At 37.8% G+C, this 15323-nt stretch overlaps 1 protein-coding gene across 1 annotated transcript in view; it reads left to right on the forward strand.

The window, feature by feature from the left end:
• The window catches only part of LOC149540429 (Nucleoporin, Nup133/Nup155-like protein), a 161227-nt gene that overhangs the window by 119506 nt on the left and 26398 nt on the right, over nucleotides 1-15323 (forward strand). The window lies entirely within an intron of this gene.

Here is a 15323-nt window from a genome sequence, read left to right on the forward strand (position 1 = left end):
TTCTTATTGCAACATCTTCTATTTTGCTGCATTACATTACTGTATCGAACATTGCCAGTGCATCAAAAAACATAAAACGCAAATCAAATACAAGCAAAAATCAGAAGAGTAAATATCCTATTAGGGGTGGAATATTGTAGTATCATAGAAACAATTTTTCCAAATCTCCCTCTTCACGCTATCTCTAATGAATTACAAATGAGGAGGCCTAGCCTTTTTATACTTGTTTATGTACAATTGATTTGAAGGCCAATATTAAGTCAACACAACCCTAATCTATCTAATAACTACAAGCATTAAATACTAGACCAATTACACTTAGGCACCACCTTGTGTGCTAGTTAGAAAATTACAATGGCTTAATTGAGCGATTAGAAAATGGAGTAGGTAGAAGCTTATAGAAGAAGAAACCAATGAATGGGTCATTGATAAAGTGCTACATGGGCTTAGAACAAATCTTCCTTTGGAAGATAATTTCCTTTGGCTTCTCTATTTTTGGCAAATTCAATGAATTTGGACATAATATTGTTGAGCTCTTCTATGGGAACACTCGGCATTTTTTGATTGGTTTAAGACAGATGAGTGCCACCTTAGCATGCTGATCTTATAGATTTAATCAACCCCTTGGTGATGAGAAAATATCTCTTAGATATTCAACATTATCAAATCCTTGAATTGTGATGACTCACATTCCAAAACTGTTAGATCTTCATGTAGTCTTTTTCCCTTTGAATTTCTTCACCTTGAAACCTTCTTATTGACATGATTTTGAACTCGCACTTGCAATTGAAATCTTGATGTCTTGACCTTGATCTTGTACTTGTAGAAATGATGTAAATGTTTCATGTCGTTGGATTATCCAATTAAACTTGGATTTCCAGAGGAAATTCAAGTTTGTATTAAATGCCAATTGTAATATGAATTATCATTGTGTAATAACATTTTGAGACTTTGAGTATTTTCATTTTTGCGAATATATGGGGTATTTATCTATAATTTTATCGGCAATTATGGATTTATGAGTAGCACTCGTCTTTATATATATATATGTGTGTGTGTGTATTTCTGTGTGTTTATGGACAAACTTGAACTTGTGCCTGAGGATTTCGTTTTTGCTGTTCCTAAATAGCAAACCTATATTTGATTCGGAGCCCGAACCAACAACTTAGAAGAAAACTATATCATAATGGAATGAAGGAGAAAGCGTCACTTGTTGAATGTACAATAAAGAAATTTGCTCCTCTTTAGTTCATACACAACAATTATTCGATGTTTGATGAGTGCGCTATAATTCTTATACTCAACACATGGTTCTAGCTATGGTATTGCATCACTGACTACATTATTTACTTGGAGAATGTGGCTCCACGTCTATTTTTTTCTCCATTAAATTTAAAATATTGGTCTACTTGCCATTAATATGATAGCTAGGGTATTGATCTTCATGCCATTGATGCTAAGAGTTGTAAGTTTTTTGAGTATCTTCTTCAATACCTCTCTAGTACCTTTGTGTACATGGATGAGAATTTTGGGCACGTTTCAAAAAAAGAGGTATTGGTTTGTATGGGCAGCACCATTTATGTACTTATTGGTACTTGATGTATCCAAGTCATCTTTGACTTCTTTGTGGATGGTATTTTGTGTTTGAATCCTGAGAAGAAAATGGTTTTTGGCAAAATCAACAAAAAACTAACCATAAATTGCCATGAGCATTTGTGATAAGTGTCTAGGTTGGACAACAAAAACCCAAGGAATTGTGTGTGATGTTCCCTTCCTCAATTGCCCTAGAATCACAATTGTATCAAATTAGGGTTAGGGTTGTGTCTTACTATTGATGTCAGTTTTGTACCACTACATAACATATAGCAATTGAACACTATATGAGATATCAAACACTCAATTCCTCTCTTGAAAAGTTAATACTCATGAAGACATGTGAAAAACTCCAATGTTCCTTACACCTATGGATACTAACTCAATTATATCGATGTGATTTGCTGGTAATCACGTAGGCGGCCTTACGTTGTTCATTCAAGGATGACTTGGGTTTTTGGATGATGGTGATGATTTTGTATGAGTGCTAGATAATGTTGATGGTGGTGATGGTGGGGGTGTGTCTACCAATGATGCTTCTCCTTACTTCCTTCCTCAAAGCTCCAAATACTAAACTACTCATTGCTCTACTCCTATTCCTATGAATGGAAAGATTAGCAAATGGACGGGGATCGAATCTAATGAAAGCTAACCAGCGGCTTTACTTCCATAGATGCAATGATTCAAGGGAAAATGATTAGATTACCATGCAAGGCTTCCCAACAAGCCGCTAGGATGCTAGTGGCCTAGTTATAGATCCTTGTCAAACATCCACTAATATCACGTAGGCGGCCTTACGTTGTTCATTCAAGGATGACTTGGGTTTTTGGATGATGGTGATGATTTTGTATGAGTGCTAGATAATGTTGATGGTGGTGATGGTGGGGGTGTGTCTACCAATGATGCTTCTCCTTACTTCCTTCCTCAAAGCTCCAAATACTAAACTACTCATTGCTCTACTCCTATTCCTATGAATGGAAAGATTAGCAAATGGACGGGGATCGAATCTAATGAAAGCTAACCAGCGGCTTTACTTCCATAGATGCAATGATTCAAGGGAAAATGATTAGATTACCATGCAAGGCTTCCCAACAAGCCGCTAGGATGCTAGTGGCCTAGTTATAGATCCTTGTCAAACATCCACTAATATCACCATGCAACTATTCATCAATTCTTACTCAACAACTTCTTGAAATCAAATCTACTTAAACAACTTCAAAGGAAATCTAACTTTAACTATTTGGAAGTAGAAACCATGCAATAACACCAAATGTTCTTAATCACCATACAAGTCACAACAATGATAAAGAGAAGCGATTTTGGTATTATTTTAGCAACAATTTTCTCTGACCCTTTACAAATGAGAGCAAATGGCCTTATATAGAGACCAAAATTACAACCAACAGTAGAGATTAAGAGGCAAAACCAACGATCTAGATTGGATCCTAGAAACCCTAATTAGGGCTGCCACCTCATCGGCCAATGAGAAAGTGCCACCTCATCAATGGACCAATGAAAAAAAAGGAAAAGTGACAACCAATGAGAAGGCACCAAAATGGTAGCCAATCAGAATCAGACACCTATCCTACCCAAAAGAAAGGAGAAATTGCCACTTGGGCTTACACCAAATGATCTTCTAATATAGTTCTACACTTTTCTTTCATCTTTTTAGCCAAAGTGATGAACTTGGCTAACATGTCATTGACTTCCTTCATGGGAGGGCAAAGTGTATGCTTTATCTTGAGCTCAGCTGAATTCTCATGTTGCTTGCTGCTTGCAGTGTCTTCTCATGATCTTTCTCACATTCTTTTGCATATCCGATAAAGGCATTGAGGGAGGCAAGGGTTCCCAAATGTTTCTTCTTGATGGCAACCTTCCCCAACTCATCCAATCTTGATCTAAATTCTGTCTCATTGACGTTCTCCTCTTGTCCACTCGAATTATCTTCTTGGCTTCTAGCCTCAATTATGCTCTCCCTTGATGGCGCTGCATTCTGTTTCTTTGCTGGAGGTTCCTGATGTTCTTTACTTTTCTCAACCTTCAAACTTCTCTTCTTACTCTTAATTGTTCTTTGTTGCTGGCTACTACCCTCACCCTTTTGTCCGACTGCTAGACCTTCCTTTGGTTTCATCTTCTCATAAGTAAGGTGTACCCTCTGACTTTGTAATTTCTTTAACTTCTCATTGTACCATGACTCAGTGTGCAGATCAACTGTCCTTGTAATTGCCTCTAAGGAAGGATTCTGATGATCATTCCAATCCACTAAATTGAACTCTGTTCCATCCACTGTATCATAATCTTCTCTTAGCACATTTTCATCATCTTCTAGTTGATCGGGAATATCAAGGCCCCTCCATCTGATTGCCCTCATCATGTTCACTGACAACCTTGAGAAAGCTAGCTTTCTCACATGAAATTGATCTTGTGCATTAGCCTAGAAATCCTCTATAGTAGGAACATGTTTGAATGTATTTCCATGAGATGCCTTGATAAGACCATTAGGATAGAATCCTTGTCTTGCTCTATACCATCGTAGATGATACCATTCTAACTCTTTTTCTGTAGCTGCAAAGGCGACAAGATTGGGACAATTATCGTTGCCAATTCCAAATGAGAAGGTAATCCCTGTCTCACCTTTAAGTTTCATCATTTTGTTATAATGCTCAAGTTGCCTAGCCAGCTCCATCAAAACTATGTTGTTAGGTGGGTACCTTGGAAGTCTCTTGGGACAAACTGTACTTCCTGCTACTCTAATATATGTGTATTCCCATACTTCTTAACTTTTGCTTTTGCTTCCCATGGGAGCCTCTTAGTAGGTGTCCCTTGCAATATCCTTATCGTCTTCATGGCAAAGGCGCCATAAAACATCTTATGATCCTTGGTGTTGTGCAAATGAAGCTGCGGATAGCACTCATGCACCAAACATTGCCCCGACCCATTGTCAATTACTCCTAAGGCTTTAAGTCCAGGATTTTCATATAGTCTCGCGATCAAATAGAAAGGATAGGACCCCATATAGAATTGCTTTTGATTTTGCATTGTCCTAAGTTGCAATTCTAGATTTTCACTTATAATCCTAGCCTAATCAAACTTTCTCTTTCCATTCTCAATTTCATCAATAAAGAAGTACATCCAGTTTTCGAATTACATACCTTGAGCTACGCCCATAACTCGGTTGAGAAGTACAATGAGATCGCCATATTCTGATTTGAAATCTAACCTAGTGAGCTTTGATGACCTGGTGACTCCCTTCTTGCCTTTGTGTAACCAATTCTGCTCTAGATGAATGGAATAAGCCTGGTTATATTGAAATAACTTAGCCACTTAATCCATCATTACCATTGTCATGCCTTTGTACTGGGGAATATTAAATGCTTCTTTGACCACTTGTCTGGCGATGTTGGCCAACACTCTCTTCCCTTCATAAAAAGTGATGGACTTACTAACAATATCAAACTGGGATGCACACTCCATTACCAATTCCGGACAAGGCAAGGTAGGAGGGAAAGTTTCCGCGTGTACAATTCTACTCTTGTAGATCTTCGCCATGGGGTATTGTCCCTCCTTCAATCTGTCCTTTAGCTGTATCATGATTACTATGCCGATATTGGTATCACTTATTCGCATCACTTTCGAGAAGAAGGTGGTCTTAGGCATCATGTCTTCCTTGTCTTTTTTGGTGTTCATTCCCTTTGGGTTCTTGCTTGCACTAACATCTACCATTCTAAACACTTATTTCTTTCCCTTTGTTCTAAATGATATGGAATACATTTATCAATCTGCAATCTTCTTTCTATCAATGGAATCTAGCTTATTTTTGCCTCGCCAAGTCCTATCTCTACACTTATCAATCTCTAACCTTCAACCGAGGGGTGGGACTACCACTTATTTTTGCCTCTTTGTTACCTTAGGATGGATTACACTTATATCTCCCAACTTCAATCCTAAGGTGGTCTAGCTTATTTCTGCTTCGCCAAGTGTCCTATCATGAAATCTACAGTTATCTCTCAAAACTTCAACCTATCAATGGAATGATGAAGTGGTGAATGGTGAATGCAAGAAGAATATAAGGGAAACAAACCAAGCAAGAACAAGGAGTAGAATCCGCCTTTAAACCAATCTTCACCTCTAAAATGAATAGAATTTTACCTTAAATCTGCCTTTAGCAATAATTGGGCCCTCTTCAAATTCGGATCAGATTTCGAAAATTTCAAGCCTCCTTGCAAATAATGATGCCCTACCAAAAATAATGATGTTATGACCTTATTGGACAGTTATTGGACATATTTAAATTAATAGATTTGAAGGTAAGGCTTCTTAATAATTTTCACATTGATATGCATAAACATACTTTCTAATTTCAAGAAATTTGTTAGCATTAGTACTACTATGTATTCTGAAAATTTATAATATGCAAATGTATAAGATTCTGAAAACCTTTTTTTTTTATTGCCAAACTTCACTTATCCAAGTAGTAAATTTAATGAGAATATAAAGATCAAAATCTTGAAAAGTATTACAAAGAAGCTTTCTTTTATCAAAGTAGCATATGGTACGAATTTGAGCTTTGCTATTACTATGTACCCTAATAATCTCTTAAATGGTTTATTTATTCACCAAATTATCCAAATAAGAGATTATTACTACAAAGTAGAGAAGATTAGGTATCTAGAGTTCAAAAATAAGTGAAAGGATTATTATTAAGACAAAGGGGAGTAATTGTTTCTTTAGATAATATTACCTTTTTACCAAATGATATTATTATCCACACCTAGATTTGCTAGTTATTGGCCTCCTCATTTCATTCTCTATATATGTCTTTAAAGCTAACATTATTAAAGAATCTTAATGTTTCCATAGTTCTTTGCAATTTAGAGTTTATTAACCAATTTGGTGTAGTTCTTGTTCTTAGAACATTTATTATGATTTGATAATCTTCTTCAATTTTGATATTTTTTTTATTCAAGTTTAAACACATTTTTAAAGCTTCTGACAATGCCTCAAGTTCCACTATATTATTAGTAACAATACCAATTGGTTTGTTTATTCTACCAAGAATCTTCTTTTTCTAATTATGAATGATGCATCCTATACCCGCCTTGCCCAGATTTCCACAAGAAGCCCCATCAAAGTTTAATTTATACCAATTTTCTTGGTGAGGGGACCAATGGTAATTTTGTCTAGCTGTTTGTGATTTCTTATCTCGAGGGCCAAATGGTGGGGGGGGGGGGGGGAGCGGGGTGGAATAGAAAAGGTTTTACCAGTTTTTGCTAATTTTTGAATCTCGTTGAGGAAAACTATTATTAGACTTTTTAATTTGTCTAAGTCTATTGTTTGAAACCTCCACAATGTTGGCTTCATTTGTATTACAAATGTTAATAAGTTGTAACTCTCTATCATGGGGTATCCTTCAATTCCTTTCTTTCTAGAGTTCCCATGTTAAAATTGAAGGAGCAATCTTACATATGGAATAAAAAGTATTGTTCCTAAAAGGAGAAGGCTAACTTTTAAACATATTGAATAAATTATTAGGAAGAGGAAATTTTAATTGTACTTTTCCATTAGCCAGAGCCAATCTTTTTCTAGAAAAGCTCAGTTAAGCAAAATATGATCAACAAATTCTTCTTGAGATTAGCAAAGAATACACCAAGAATGTCCTTCAAAGCCGATTTTCCTAAACCAGTTAGCTGTGAGGATACGTTTTTGGAGGGCTGCCTAGGAAAACATCCCTGCTTTAGGTAATCATATTTTATTCCAACATAGGTGCAATGAGAGATCCGAAGGTTCCCAATTTTGTTGGTCAACTAAAGATTGATATCCTTCTTTGACCTTGTAAGAGCGTGTTTTGGATCCTAGCCAAACAAGAGAGTCATCTAAATTTTAAGGGTTGATCTTTCTATCAACCAAAAGAGAGGTAATTTCAAGCTTTTCATTAGAAGTTAGGGGGATATTATCAAATGGTTTCCATCACCAGTCTAAGCTAGGATTCCCTTCAGATAATTCAATGTAATTATTGAGGATATCCCCCCACAAGTCAAATAAAGTGTTTTTAATGTTGGGAGAAATACTATTGGAGAGAGGGGGGTAGGCGCCCCACAAATCTTCCCAAAAAAAAGGCTTATTTCCTAATTTAATGCTCCAAGAAAGTGTCTATAATAATATCTTGATATTTTAACATAAAATTACAACATTTTGAGCCCTTAGAGAGGGTTTATCATCCTAAATAAGTTGAATTTATTGCTGGGGTCTAAATACTCGATGATACAAAATTTTTACCCATTTATTATTTGGAACATGACACATACGCCATATCAATTTAGCTCCCATTGATTTGGTGTGCCAGTCTACTTTTTTTATTCCTTAACCTTTCTTAATTTGTGGGCTACATATTTTATCCTAGTTGATGAGTACCATTTTTTTGTTGTTTGATACTCCTTGCCAAAAGAAGTTTCATATTTTCTTTTCAATGTCGGATTTAGCTTTGATAGATAAGGGAACACGAGATAATTGATAAGAAAAGGCTAAGCAGATAAATTTACTCATAGTTAGATGACTTGCATTAGAAGGCCATTTACCTTTCCTGTTTTCCATTTTTATTTCAAATTGTCAATGTTTAGCTCCTAACATTTGGTGGACCTTTTATCTTTGTGAATTGGGATCCCAAATATTTGCATGGAAAGGCTGGTTTTTAAAATCCCAATATATCGCATATATCTATTTCTGTCCCTAAGTTGATATTGATAAAAAAAATTTCAGATTTATACATGTTAACCTTTTGTCCAAAGGCTTTCATATAAAGGGTTAAGATTTCCTTGCGGTTTAAAGCTTCATTCTTGGAGGATGGTGTCATCTGCAAATTGTTGATGAGTAATGTTGGGAATGCCACCCGTAACTTTAACTCCCAATGATTTCTTTGATGATTGAATGTATTTTATCCTTCTATCGAAAGCTTTCGTTATGATAATAAAGAGGAAGGGGGAAATGGCATCGCCTTCTCTTATGCCCCCCGGATATGTCAAAGAAACCTTTTGGAGAGCTATTGACCAAAAAATAATTTTTCAAAGAGGATATAAAGTTATAAGTGATGTTTATTTGTCTTTTAGAGAAGCCAAATGCCTAAAGGCATTTTCAAAGAAAATGCCAATCCTCTTTATCATATGCTTTTTGTATGTCTAATTTTATTAGCATCGTGGGTTCTTGATTTTTTAGAAATGAGTGAATTAGCTCTTGAATGATAACAATTCTGTTGAAAATTAATCTTCCAAGAACAAAACTTGTTTGCAACTCTAAAATGATGTAAGGGAGTATCAATTTTAGTTGGTTAGCCATAACTTTGGACATGATTTTATAGAGTGTGTTACATAAAACTTTGGGTCTAAAATCATTGAGGGTTCGTTTGGTTTGCAGAATTAGCAAAACAGGGTTTTGATTGAAAATTGGGTTCTGTCAAAATCAGGTTTTGAGAAAATAATTTGTCTCGTTTGGTTAACCTGGAAGATGAGCAGGAAGATACATCTTCCGTGTTTGGTTCGTAAAATTGGAATTGGATTCGCTAGAGATCCAATGAGTTAAGGCATATTGGCTACCCATTCTTTTGGCGGAGAAATATCAATGTAGAGCAATGCCATTTCATCAGCTACAAGAATTGGGAGGCGAAAATAGAAATAATTTAATAATAAAGACTCTCTCATGTTTGGAGTTGAAACCCTAAACAAACAAAAGCTCAACAAGTAGAAACCTGCAAGACAAGCACTCCATGCAAATTAAACCCAAAAAACAATAATAAATTTAATAGAGTAGCATATATATCTAGGTATGAATTTTTCTAGAGTAATAGACTTCAGATAAATGTCTGACAAATCTTTCAAGGCCTAAATGTCACAACTTCAAATGCAAAAAACACAGTTGCCTTCAATCGTTGTGATAGAATAGTAAATAGTGTTTTGAGTTGCCTTCAAATGGTGAAAACTGCTGCAGCGCAATGGTGAATTGTGTTTGTTTTTAGATTAGAAATTTAACGGATTGCAAAAATGGTACATTTCAATTTTGTTGTTTTTCCCAAAATGTCAAACCTTGGATTCCATTTTCAGTTCTTGCTATTCAAATGGAAGATTGGTATCCTTGTTTTGGGCCAAAATTAGAAGATTGCAATTCTAATTCCGTTTCAAGAATTGTGATCCAAACACCCATTTTGACTAAACCAAAGTTTGTGTATCCCAATTGCAGTCCAATTCCGCAAAACAAACGTGCCCTGAAAGTTTCGGTGTTGGCTTTTTTTTTGAGATGAGAGATAAAATGTTAATTATTAATTTCATTTAGAATATTACCAGATTTTCTGGTCTTCTCGATTGCTTCCTAGAGATCATTACCTAAAAAATGATAGGATTTTTGGAAAAAACTGGGAGGAAACCCATTAGGGCTGAGAGCTTTATCACATTTCATTTGAAATAATGCTGCTTTAATTTCTTATATTGAGGAGGCTTGATTTAACATCTTATTATCTTAATATGAGATAATTTTTGGGATGCAATTCAAAAGTTTGCTTTGAGAGCTTAAATCCACATATTCCCAATTATTTAATTTATTTTGGAAAAAGAAAACTGCCTCTTTGGCAATATCTTTAGGATTCTCTAATATGTTACCTTGATAATGTTTGATTTTGGTAATTTTATTGATGTTTCTTCTCATCTTAGTACTACTATGAAAGAATTTTGTGTTACTGCCCACCTTTGAAAGCCAATCCTCTCTTAATTCTTTTATCCGAAAAATTGCTTCTTTGAGAAGTAATGTTTTCTGATTGCTAAGAAGTTATTTTTCTCTGAAATACCTTTCATCATTCAAACCGTTCTTTAGGACTTTCTCATTTAGCTCTTTAATCTCTTTCTTAACATTTTCTTTTTCCTCCAAAATATTTTAAAAATGTGTTTTATTCCATTCAATAATTTTAGTTTTCAGGTATTTTAATTTTGGCACAAAAATATACATTTTGGAACCTTCACAAGTTCTATCATTCCACCAAGTTTCAAGAAGGTTCATAAAATCCTTGTCCAAATACCACATGGTCTCCATTTTAAAATAACTCCTAAATGGCTTAGATTCTTCTGATATTTCGAGTAAGATGGGAAAATGGTCCGATCCTGATGTAGGTAGGATGGAGACTAAGATGTCTGCATCAAAACTAGAGAGGTCCTAGAGAATATAAATCTTTCTAGTTTTTCTGCTATTTAATCTGCTATATCTCTTTTGTTATGCCATGTTATATTATCATTGGAAATATTAAGGTCGATTAGGTTGTTATTGGAAATCCATTGGTTGAAGTATTTCATAGCTTGGGTGGTTTAAATACCTCCTTTCTTTTCACTAAGATATCTTATTGCATTAAAGTCCCTACCTATGAAGAAGTGGGTGTTAATGTCTACTGAGATGAAATTACCGATTTTAGACCATAGAGTTACTTTTCCAGAGGTGGTTATTGGACCATATATCTTTATTAGGAAGAAAGATACCTTATTATGAAGGTTTCTAACTCAATTCCCCATTTAATGTTGAGTTTTAGTAGATATTTCTTGTGGGTCCCATAGAATAGATAGGCCACTTGAAGCAGTATCCATCATAACTCCTATAAGCCGCATGTGTAATCTCTTGCTTAATATTGATAATTCATCCTTCTCTCCTTTGCTCCTTCACTCTGCCTCTTCACGTGTGGTCTGGTTTGGCTCTGGTTTTGGCCATTCTTTCCGACTGTTTCATGGTCGCATCTCACGACCTAGGTGCTCCTGTTGTTTTCCATCTCGGTTTTTCACGTGGTCGGGTTTTTCTGTTATTTTTGCAGGTGTTTTTCTCTGTCGTTGCTTGTTGGGTTGCTCAATTGTTTTTGCGGGAACCTTCTCAGTCTTGCAGGTCGTGTTTCTCAGTAGTTCTTATGGGAGTTTTCTCAGGCATTGCAGGTCAATACATTGTAGCTAGAAGTTGTTTTTGTCTTCGCATATTATAAATACTTGTTCTTGTAGGGGTTACATCTGTATTGGCAGGCAGTGATTTGATTCTCTCATACGGTGCTTTCTGCAATGTTGGCTGCGATTTTACTTCCTGACTAGTTATGGCAGACTGTAGTGACTCAGACTCAACCTCGGGCCAACAACTCAACACTTACCAGAGGTTATGCAACAGAATTGCCAAACTTGAATCCGACAATGTTTAGTTGAGAGAGCAGGTTTCCTCCTTTACTATTACCATTTCTGAACTTAAGAGTACCACCACCTCCAGTGCGGCCCAGTTTCAATGTTTCTCAGATACCTTCACTACTGAGACAACGGGACTACAAACTAGTATTAGTTCTATCATCTCACAACTGGAGGGTCTTGATGCCATCAAAGAACAACAATCTATCATAGCAGCTAAACACTCCTGTCTTATTTCTAAAACCGAACAGAAAGTTAAGTCATGGGCCTCTCTTTGTAGTAACACAGATTCTCAACCTCTAGCCAGTATTGATAAAATGGTACAAGGTAAGATTGAGGATGAGAGAGTGAGATGGGTTCGTGAGCTCAACCTGCAGGTTCGTGGACTTCCCTCTACTCAAGATCCTCTTACAGTGAGACACTCTTTCCTTTGTGATCAACTTGGTCTTACCGATATTATATTGGATAGGTGCTGGTTTGGGCATGGGGACGTCCTTTTTATTAGATTCTTTTCACTTGCAGACATGCTTCAGGCTCTCTGTGCTAAGAGGAAGTTGTTTTCTCTTCCTTTGGAGATATTCTTAGACGAAGATCTCACGAAGAATCAGGTTGCAGAGCTCAAACATGCTCGTGGTATTGTTGCAAAAGCGAGACTGGCTGGTAAATGGGCAGTTATCAGAAATCTAAAAGCAGTTATTAGAGATTCCCCCTCAAGTGGTTGGGAAGAGAGGCAGGCCCCCAAGGCCAAATGACGGTCCCACCAGCAGTTGAACAAGAGGGAGGCCCCCACTTGCCCCCTTCCTATTAACTGCTGGAATGGTAATGGATCTTTATGGTCTTTACTTGGTCTTCTTGATGATGCTGTGGGTTTCGCCGATATTCTTGTCATATCGGAGACTCATGAGTCCTGTGCGTCCTCTACCAGATGTCACCGGTTTTTAGTGGTTATCCATTTGTAGAGAGGAGGTTCGTGTTTCGGGTGGTGTTCGAGGCTCAGGGGGTGTGGCTTGTTTGATTAAGGAAGATATTTTTAGTAGCATTTCACTCAGACACGTTTGCCATATTTATGTGGGTCCGCATTGACCGTAAGTGTTACTGTCAGAGAGATCTCTATTTGGCCGCTTGCTACTTTCCACCGGCCGCTTCTCACTATGCTATTCATGGTATCGATGACGGAGATCCTTTTATCGATCTTTGCGAGACTATCTCACAGTTTGCTGCTTTAGGGGATATTATTATTCTCGGGGATTTCAATGCGAGAACCGAAGTACTGCAGACTCCACTTTATGATCGTCGTTCGAATTCCATGTACTCCACTGAGATTGATCCTACCTCTTTAGGGCTTCACAAATTTTTTGAGGATGCCCTTGGGCCGTTGTCCGTGTATGGTAGACATTTTCTGCGGCTTTGTGAGTCTTCTGGTTTTGTGATCTTGAACGGCCTCTCCTACTTTCCCAGTTCTGAGCTCTTTACTTGTTGGCCCCATTGTGGTGGTGCTAGTGTCGTGGATTATGTTCTTGCCTATCCCTCCTTCATCCCTTGCATTCGCAGTTTCACCATCTTGCGCCTTCCTCTGGCAGATCATTCTTTCCTCAGTATTCATTGTAGCCTCTTCCCTCTTTTTGCTCCCTCTCTCATGTCGCCTCATCATTCTTCTGTCACTGCTCCCTCGCCCATTCACTTCCATTTTATTGATGGTGACTGTGAGCTCTTCCTTGCTCATCTTTCCAGACTCCTTAGTCCTTCGGGCTTCTCAAACTCGTGCGAGACCGCCTCCATGTTTGACCTGCTCGTGTCGACTATCCTTAAGTCTGCCACCCTTTCCATCCCTCACCGCTCTCCCTTGCTCCTTTGCAGCAAACGTCGTAATACTTGCCCCATGAACCAGTGGTTCAATTCGGATTGCATATCCTTCCATTGTGCTATGCACTCTGCTTTTGAGGCTCACTCTACTGACTTTGCTAGTATTCGCTCGTCTTATCTATGCTTGCTTCGGAGTAAGAAGCGTAACTTTATTGCCTCTAAATGTAAGTCTCTTTGCTCCACACTGATTCACAATCCCCAACTCTTTTGGCGCACTCTTTTCCCCCATCATTCCCCTCCGCCTTCCACCCTTGACTTCCCCTCCCTTACCTTGCACACCATGGCTCTTTATGACATTCTTGGGCAGCCTTCCATTCACCCCTCCTCGCCTCCTTTTCACCCCTTCCCACGTTTATGAGGCAATTAGATCCATGAAGTGTAGTAGAGCTGCTGATGAGGAAGGTTTTCAGGCTGAGATTTTCAAGTTTGGTGCCTCAGTTCTGGTTCCCTATCTCTCTATTCTTTTTAATAGAGTGATTCACACTGGATTTCCGGTTCCCTGGTCTAGGCACTTGACCTATCCCATTCACAAGATTGGGCCTGTCTCTAATCCGGGGAACTATAGAACCATCATGATTGGGCACACTTTTGCCAAACTGTATGCAACAACTCTTAATATTATGCTATTTGCGGAGCTCGATAAAATTGGTTGTAGGGCTAGAGGGCAGGCTGGTTTTCGGGCGGACTATCAGACTATGGATCACATTTGCACGCTACAGGCTATTATTGAGGAGGCCAGACACAGATCAGAGAAGGTCTACTGTTGCTTTGTTGATTTTCGCAAAGCTTTTGATTTTGTTCCTAGGGTGGCTCTATTTGAGAGACTTAGGGAGATTGGTATTTCTGAGATGTTGCGTATCGCTATTATGAGATTGTATGAGACTGTGGTTGGCAGATTCCGGACTCCTGAGGGCTTCTCAGATCCAATCCATAGTACTATTGGGGTTAAGCAAGGATGTCCTCTCTCTCCTACTTTATTGGGTTATATATTGATGAGCTGGAAGACGTCCTCTTGAAGTCATCGCTCTTGGCAGATGGTTGTTATCTCCATCAAATTCTGATCTCTATCCTTTTTGCGGATGATGTTGTTCTTCTTGCTCCCTCTCTTGACAGGTTACAAAGACTTCTTGATGGCTTGGCTTTATTTTGTGATCAGAGATAGCTGGTGGTTAACTTGGGTTAGACTCGGGTCATGGTCTTTAATTGTTTAAAGACCTCTCATCTTCACTTCATATTTTAGGATCAGGAGAGTGAGATTACTTCATCCTACACGTATCTGGGGGTTATGTTTTCTGGTTCACGGTTTAGTATGAGACCTGCTATTCAGCCTAGAGTTAATAAGGGTATGGGTTCTCTTGCTTTGCTTGAGAAACAATGCTTCTGACATCACTTCCAGGATACCTCGTCTAAGCTATCTCTCTTAGATGCTCTTGTTCAACTGACTGTTCTTTATGGTTCTTTTGTTTGGGGCCCTTCTCTTCTTGGCTCTGATTGGGCCTCAATTGGGCGGGTTCAGACTTTGTTCTCGAGGTGCATTATCAGATGTCACAGGTTCACTCTTCATAGTATCATTCTTGCTAAGTTCGGTGTTCATCCTTTCAGACTCACGACCATTTTTGACTTGGTTTGGTTCCTTCATTGCCTTCGTGGGTTTGCGGATATGGTTGGGGACCGGGATCGCTACTC

Source organism: Cupressus sempervirens, chromosome 9, assembly GCF_028749045.1.
Source record: "Cupressus sempervirens isolate cs-2001-9-10 chromosome 9, ASM2874904v1, whole genome shotgun sequence".
Lineage (NCBI taxonomy): Eukaryota > Viridiplantae > Streptophyta > Pinopsida > Cupressales > Cupressaceae > Cupressus > Cupressus sempervirens.